Below are 8,445 nucleotides of genomic sequence, written 5' to 3'. Positions count from 1 at the left end.
CAGTTGAGACGTAGCTACACTATGCTACTCACACAAGATGTCAAGTAACCGCAAGAGATACCGATGTACTCAGCCACCGGTAGGACGTACAGGACCAGCACCTAGATCACATAACATAAAACTCTAATAACATGTCACTTGTATCCTAATCTATTCCTAAGGTTCAATTGGGATTTCTCGCTTGCCAAATCATCATCAAATGTGTCCGTGAGGTCGATTTCACAATTCATGCATATATTAAAGCATTTAAAATACATTTAAAGTCAAGCTTATTTAACATACGAACTTACCTCGGGTACAAAAATGACCAAACAGACTTATTTGTCAATTATTTTATTTTCCCCCAACCTACACCTTAACTTCATTTTTCTTGATCTATAATACACATTTAACTTATTTAGTCATCACATTATTCAATTCAGCCCAAAAACATATTATGGAAAAATTTACGTTTTTGCCCCTAACTTTTCAACATTTTTTGATTTAGTCCCTAGGCTCCTAAAATGAATTTCATTCAATTTCATCACAACCCAAGCCTAGCCGTTTGTTATTTATACTCATAAAACTCCACATTTTTCATTTATCCACACTTTTCTACACATTTTATAGACATTTACAAATAAGTCCCTATTTAACGTTTTCATCAAAAATCACTTTGTAAAAGTCGTTTAACAAACAACAAACATGCATTTTCTACCATCAAACATCAAAATACATGCACATCCAACATGGGTAAAATTTTAAACTTTAACTTTGTTTCAAATTAGTCCTTGAAATAGCTAAATCAAGTTACAACGATCTCAAAAATATAAAAATCGTTAAAAACGGGACAAGAACGAACTTACAATTGAGCTTGAAAGTGGCCAAAACCTAGTTATTTCTTCCTCTTCAAATTCGGAAATGGGGAACTTATTTGAGAAGATGGACACTTTCATTTTTACTTATTTTGTCTTTATTTACCAGATTACCAAAGTGCCTTTCACTTAAACTTTGAAATTTTACCTATTCCATGTCCATTTTTTTCCATACTAAACATAATGGTCTAATTACCATTTAAGGACCTCTAATTTAGAATTTCATAACCATTTACTACCTTTAGCCTTTAGAACTCAAATTTTTCACCTATTGCAATTTAGTCCTTCTAGTCAAATTGAGTACTCAAACGATAAAATTTCTTAACGAAATTGTCACACAATTATTCTATCATGCTGTAGACCTTCAAGAAACAATAAAATAAATATTTCTACTTCAAGTTTGTGGTCCCCAAACCACTATTTCGATTAGACCCTAAAACGGGTTATTTCAACTCTCCCCCCTTTAGGGATTTTTTTCCCCGAAAATCTTACTAGAAAGGAGGTTAGGGTACTGTTTTCTCATAGCTTCCTTAGGTTCCCACATAACCTCTTTGACTCTGTGTCATTTCCACAAAACTTTAACCAGAGCTATGCTTTTGTTTCTCAGCTGTTTAACCTCTCGAGCTAACACTTTGATTGGTTCTTCATCGTATGTCATATCAGGTCGAATGTCAATATCTGTTGGAGAAATCACATGCGGTAGGATCTGATCGGTATCATCACAACATTGACACATGAAACACATTGTGAATTCTTTCCAACTCCAACGACAAAGCTAATAGATATGCCACTAGCCCCATTCTTTCAAAAATCTCATACGTCCCAATGAAACGCGGACTCAACTTGGCTTTGCGACAAAATCTAAGAATTTTTTTCCACGGAGACTCTTTCAGAAACACTTTATCACCAATCTGCGTACTATTTTTGTCAATCCGAAGCTACTTTCAAACAATCATGAATTATTTTCACTTTCTTTTTGGTTTCTCTGACCAAATCAACCCCGTGAATCTATTTCTCACTAAGCTCAGTCCAATACAATGGAGTTCGACACTTGCAACCATACAATGCTTCATACGGTGCCATCTTAATACTCGATTGAAAACTATTGTTATAAGCAAATTCAACTAAATGTAGATATTTCTCCCAACTACCTTCGAACTCTAAAACTCAACAGTGAAGCATATCTTTGAGAATTTGAATCACTTTATCAGATTGACCATTAGTTTATGGATGGAACGCAATACTAAAATTCAACTTTGTACCGAATGCTTCTTGCAATTTCTTCCAAAAGTGTGACGTAAACCTCAAATCTCTATCCGAAATAATAGAAGTAGGCACCCCATACAATCTAACAATCTCAACAATGTACAACTCAGCCAATTTATCAAGTGAATAATCAGTACATACAAGAATAAAATGAGTCAACTTCATCAATCTATCAACAAGGACCCATACAATATCTTTCTTTTTTAGAGTCAGGGGTAACCCCGATACGAAATGCATCGTAACTCTATCCCATTTCCACTCGGGTATAGTCACAGGCTGAAGTAAACCCAAAGACACTTGATGTTTGGCTTTCACTTTTTGACAAATTAAACATCTTGGTACAAACTAGGAAATGTCTCGTTTCATGCCTGACCACCAATACAATTCCTTCAAATCATTATACATCTTTGCACTTCAGGGATAAACAGATTGACAACCATTATGTGCCTCATGAAGAATTTTCTGAACTAGATCAATATCTCTCAGTACACAAATCCTACTTCGGAACCTCAAACAATCATCAGATCCAATCTGATATTCTGAATCACTATTCGATTGGCAGTGAAGTCTTTTAGCTTGCAACTCATTATCACCTTTCTGAGCTTCTCAAATTTGCTAAAGAAATACCGATCTAGCTTTCAACTTGACCAAAATCGATCCATCATCAGATAAAGTTAACTGCGTATTCATTGCCTTCAAAGAAAACAAAGTCTTTCTACTTAAAGCACCTGCAACTACATTTGCTTTCCTCGGTTGATAGTCGATCACTAACTCATAATCTTTCAATAGCTTGAGCCATCTTCATTGTCGCAAATTCAAATCTTTTCATGTCACCAGATACTTTAAACTCTTGTGATCAGTAAAGATGCAACACTTCTCACCAAATAAATGATGTCTCCTAATTTTTAGAGCAAACACAATAGCAGCCAATTCTAAGTCGTGCGTTGGATAATTCTTCTCTTACGGTTTCAACTTTCTCGAGGCATAAGCTATCACTTTACCCTTTTGCATCAACACACAACCAAGACCGTTTAAGGATGCATCGCTAAAAATCACAAACTCTTTTCCTGACTCAGGTTGCACTAACACCGGTGCCTCAGTCAACAACGCTTTCAATTGTTCAAAACTCTTTTGACATTTCTTAGACCACTCGAATTTCACATCCTTTCGTAACAATTTGGTCATAAGTGTAGCAATCATCGAAAATCCTTTAACAAAGCGTCCATAATAATTAGCCAAACCTAAAAAGCTTCTAAATTTGGATACATTCCTTGGTGGTTTCCAATTGACAACTACCGAAATCATACTCGGGTCAACTCGTATACCTTCTGCTAAAACAATGTGTTCCAAAAATTTGACTTCTCGGAGCGAAAAATCACTTTTGCTGAATTTAGCAAACAATTTCTTATCTCTCAAAGTCTGCAATACAATTCTTAAATGTTCAGCATGCTCAGACTCATCTCGGGAATAAATTAGGATGTCATCAATAAATACAACCACAAACTTATCTAAATACGATCAAAAAATTTGATTCATCAAGTCCATAAAAATTGCAGGAACATTTGTTAATTCAAAAGGCATAACAAGAAACTCATAATGCCTGTACCTTGTTCTAAACGTGGTCTTTAGCACATCTGAATCTTTAACTCTCAGTTGATAATAGCCTGGTCTCAAGTCTATCTTCGAGGACACCGTTTCCCCTTTCAACTGATCGAACAAATCACCAATCCTCGGTAAAGGATACTTGTTCTTTATCGTAACCTTGTTAAGCTGATGATAATCTATACAAAGTCTCATGGATGCATCTTTCTTCTTGACGAATAACATTGGTGCACCCCAGGGCGAAAAATTCGGTCTCGCAAAACCCTTATCTATCAACTCTTGCAACTGAGACTTCAATTCTTTCAATTCGGTCAGAGCCATTCCATATGGAGCTATCGATATCAGTGAAATTCTCGGCACCAAATCAATAGTGAACTCAACCTCTCTGATTGGTGGTAATCCAGGGAACTCTTCTAAAAACACATCCGTGTATTCACAAACTACCAATACAGACTCAATCTTCAATTCAGACACTTTTGTATTCAGTACATACGTAAGATAAGCCTTTTCTTACATACCTCTAAGCCGACATCAACGAAAACACGATAGGCAACTCACCCCAACTCATCGAGCTCAATCTGAAGAATTTCATCATTTTGACATTTCAATTCAATAATATTTCATCTACACTTCACCACGACATCATGTAGAGTCAACCAATCTATTCCAAGAATTACATCAAACTCATCAAACGGTAAAAGCATTAAGTCAACCAAAAAACAGTGACCCCGAATCATTAAGGGACAACTCTTGCAAACTTTATCAACTAGAACATATTTTCCTAAGGGGTTCGACACTTTAATCACATACTCAGTAGACTCAACAGGCAAATTTTTACTAGATACCAAGTTCTTACAAATATAAGAATGAGTCGATCTAGGATCAATCAATGCAACTATATTAGTATCATAGAGAGAAAATGTACCAGTGATAACATCAGGGGATGACTCATCTTCACAAGTGCGAATAGCGTATCTTGTAGTAAACTCTTTTGTCACACCTATATTACTGTTCCTAGTTCCAGTATTTCTTGGTGGCCTCCGTATAATGGCAATGTTACTCGGCCTTGCATTCTAAAAATTATCTTTCTCGGTCATTTCAGGGCAATCTCAAATGAAGTGATCTTGGGAGCCACATTTGGAACAAGCTTGATTATTCATCCTACATTCACCGGGATGTCATCAACCACAGTGTTGAAATTCAAGTCTATTAGACCTAGCATTTCCAATGCTCGCTATTAACGTAGTTTGGGCCTTAGAACCTAAATACTGCTTCCCACAATCTCTGTTAGGATATCTAGTTGAAACATTCAAACGAGTATACAAATCTCTCGATTTCTTTGATGAAGACTGAAATGACTTATTCATTGGTCTTTTTCTTAAGTCTTTAGCTTCAAACTCAACTTTTCTCTTTTCTTTGCTCAGCTCTTTGGGTTTGTAAGCTGGGCCAACCAGTACGACAAATTCCTTCAACTCTAAAATCTTAACTACTAGTCTGATATCCTTTTTAGCCTATCTTCGGATATCTTGCACATGATAGCCTCAGTGGAAACACGTTTCTGAGTGTACTTACTGAGCCTAACAAACTTTTGTTCATATTCAGTCACAGACATATGGCCTTGTTTCAGCTCTAAAAACTCTTTACATTTCTAATCATTAAACCGTTGACTGATATATTTCTTTCTGAACTCTTCTTGGAAGAAACCCTAGGTAACTCTTTCTTCCGGTACCATAGATATAAGAGTACTCCACCACTGGTATGCTGAGCCCCTCAGTAGTGATATAGTACATTTCAAGCAATTATCTGGTGTGCAAGAAAGCTTATTAAACACCCTGATAGAGTTCTCAAGCCAAAACTCTGCCCTCTCGGGATCATCGTCAACATTGGCTCTAAATTCTTTGACCCCTTATTTCTGAATCTTATCAACTTGAGGCTTGTTTAGTCTTAGTAATTCCACACGTTAGGGAGCTACGAAAATCGATTGGGGGTTAGATAGGAGTGGAGGATGTTGGGTAGGTGGATTGTTTGAACAAAACTCGGTAAACCACTCATTCATTCTTTGTAAGAAGGCTTCCATAGCCTCTCCTTCTTGACTAACCGTTACTAGTGTACTTTCAGATGGCGCTGTTCCTTCGGCGGGAGTCGACGCATTACTTTCTACATCATCAGCTACCTCTCAGTTGGGATCCATTTACTTGATGAAAACACAACTTAAATTGTCAGGAGTCTTCACTCTATCACAAATTAAATATGGCATGTATAGTTAGACTCTCACACACGCTAAGTCAGTCCGAGAATTGACTAAACCATAGCTATGATACCACTAAATGTAACATCCCAGATCCTTATTCAATGCCAGAATAGGATACGAGGCATTACCGGACTCACATCGCAAGCAAACATTGTAACAGCCCGATTTTGGGGCTAGTCAGAACAGTGGTTTCGGGACCACAAATTTGACATATTACATTTTGATGGTCTACAGTTTCATGAAATGATTTCGTAAAAATTTTGTTCGAAAATTTTGACGTTTGGGCACTCAATTTAGTAAAAAAGACTAAATTGTAAAAACTACAAAAGTTGAGTTCTTCATGCTAGAGGTGTCCAATTACTATGAGATTTTAAATTGAAGGTCTTTAGATGGTAATTAGACCAATTTACTTTAAGTTGGACAAAAATAGACATGGGGTAAGAGAATTTTTGTGTTTTGAGAAAAGGGCATTTTGGTTGTTTAGTTAATAAAAGAATAAAAACAGAAAATAAAGCAAAAATTGTGTCTATCTTCTTCTACCTTGGCCAAAATTATCAAGACACCATAGCTAGGGTTTTCTTAAACTTTCAAGCTTGATAGTAAGTACACCCTAGCCCCGTTTTTAATGCTCTTTGCGTCTTGGAAGTTTTATCACCCGATCATTCTATTTCTACCATTGTTTTGAAGTACGATTCATGTTTAAAAATTTACCCATGTGTGACATGAATGTATTTTGATGTTTGATGGAAGATATTGTATGTTTAAGGTGTGACAAACAACTTTTACTAAGTGATTTTTAGTGAAAATGCATAAAAAGGACTTATTTGTAAAAGTTATAAAAATGGGTAGTAGAAATGTGATTTGATTAAAAATATGGGCTGTTATGAGCAGGATTTAGGTTCAATTAGGCTTGGGTAATAAATAAAATGGATACATTTCATTTTTTGAGCCTAAGGAGTAATTTGTAAAAATGTGAAAAGTTAGGGGAAAATATGTAATTTTTCCATAATGTGATTTTTGGGTAGCATTGAGTAATGTGATAATTAAATACATTAAAATTTCTATTATAGATCAAGGAAAACGAAGTTCAGACCTTGATCGGGGGAAGAATAAGGTTATTGAGGATTAAGTCCAGTTCCTTCTATTTTGTACCAAGGTAAGTTTGTATGTAAATAATACAATGATGTATTATGTATTTAATGTTTAATATTACATGAATTGTATGATTTTTCTATGGAAATATTCAACGAAGTTTCGACGATGAGAAAATCCTGGTTGAACATTAGGAATAGTTTAGGATACAAGTGACATGTCACTAGGAAACCATGAGTTATGTGATTTATGTGAATCCGAGTGCTGGTCATGTACATCCTATCGGTGGCTGGGTAGTCCGTCATGTATTGCAGATACCTGACAGCTTGTGTGAGCAGCCCTTGTAGATATGTCTTGACTGACAACATGTGCGAGTATGCTCGTGATTAGCTCGTGTGTGAGCCCCATGTGTTATGAGATATGAGGTAGCATTGGATACATATGTGGTACTTATGTGCAAGACTTTTTGTGTATTTGATAGTATTCCAAGTGTTCAACGGGTAATCCGAAGAGTATGTCAAAGATGACAAAGTATGTGACTATGTTACGAGTTGGTACAGATGTGTATGTAAAACTCATGAGTATGGACTTTAGTATGAGATGAACTCTTGGTGAGAATGCTAATGAGTAAGTTGTGCCTAAGATACATTATTATATTTATGTTAACTTATGTTGAATAATTATATGATTAATGTATGATTAATGATGCTTATTATTTACATGCAAACTTGCTTAGCTTTAAAGCTTAGTCCCTTTTTCTTTCCATTCCTTATAGTGTCTCCAAGCTAGCTCGGGGATTGAGGAATGTCAGAGCTTGATTTAAACTATCAAATGATTGTTTTGGGTATACTTGGTTTCAGTATTTTGAGTATGGCCTGTATAGGGACTTGGTCATTTTGTTATGTGTCATATTGGTTTAGCCAAATGTGTTGGCATTGTAATGGTTAATGATTCATTTTGTATATGACCATTGGAAGTTGGCTAATATTAATCTTATTGGTCATTGGTATGTTTATGTGGTGACGCTTATCATGAAGATGAAATTTGCATGAATGGAAAAGAAAGTATGTGATGTTTATGCATGATAGATGTTAGTATGTGCAAATGATGTATTGGTATCTTGTTTGTGGCTGAATTCGTTATATGTCTATGGTTGGATTGGTGTTGCTTGTTGTCATGTAGGTTGGTGCAAGTAAGGGTAGCAAAATGGCTTTGTAAATGGCATTATTTTTGTCCACATGGGCATAGTCACTGCCGTGTTCTCAGCCGTGTGAAAGACACGGCCTAGGGACATGGGCGTGTGTCAGGGTGTGCAAAGTTTGCACCTATTTTATGAAAAATTTCAAAAATTAAATTTGCCACACGGCCTATCAAACGGGC

The sequence above is a fragment of the Gossypium hirsutum genome, chromosome A06 (assembly GCF_007990345.1).
Source record: "Gossypium hirsutum isolate 1008001.06 chromosome A06, Gossypium_hirsutum_v2.1, whole genome shotgun sequence".
Classification (NCBI taxonomy): domain Eukaryota; kingdom Viridiplantae; phylum Streptophyta; class Magnoliopsida; order Malvales; family Malvaceae; genus Gossypium; species Gossypium hirsutum.
Note: the sequence above shows the minus strand (reverse complement) of the source record.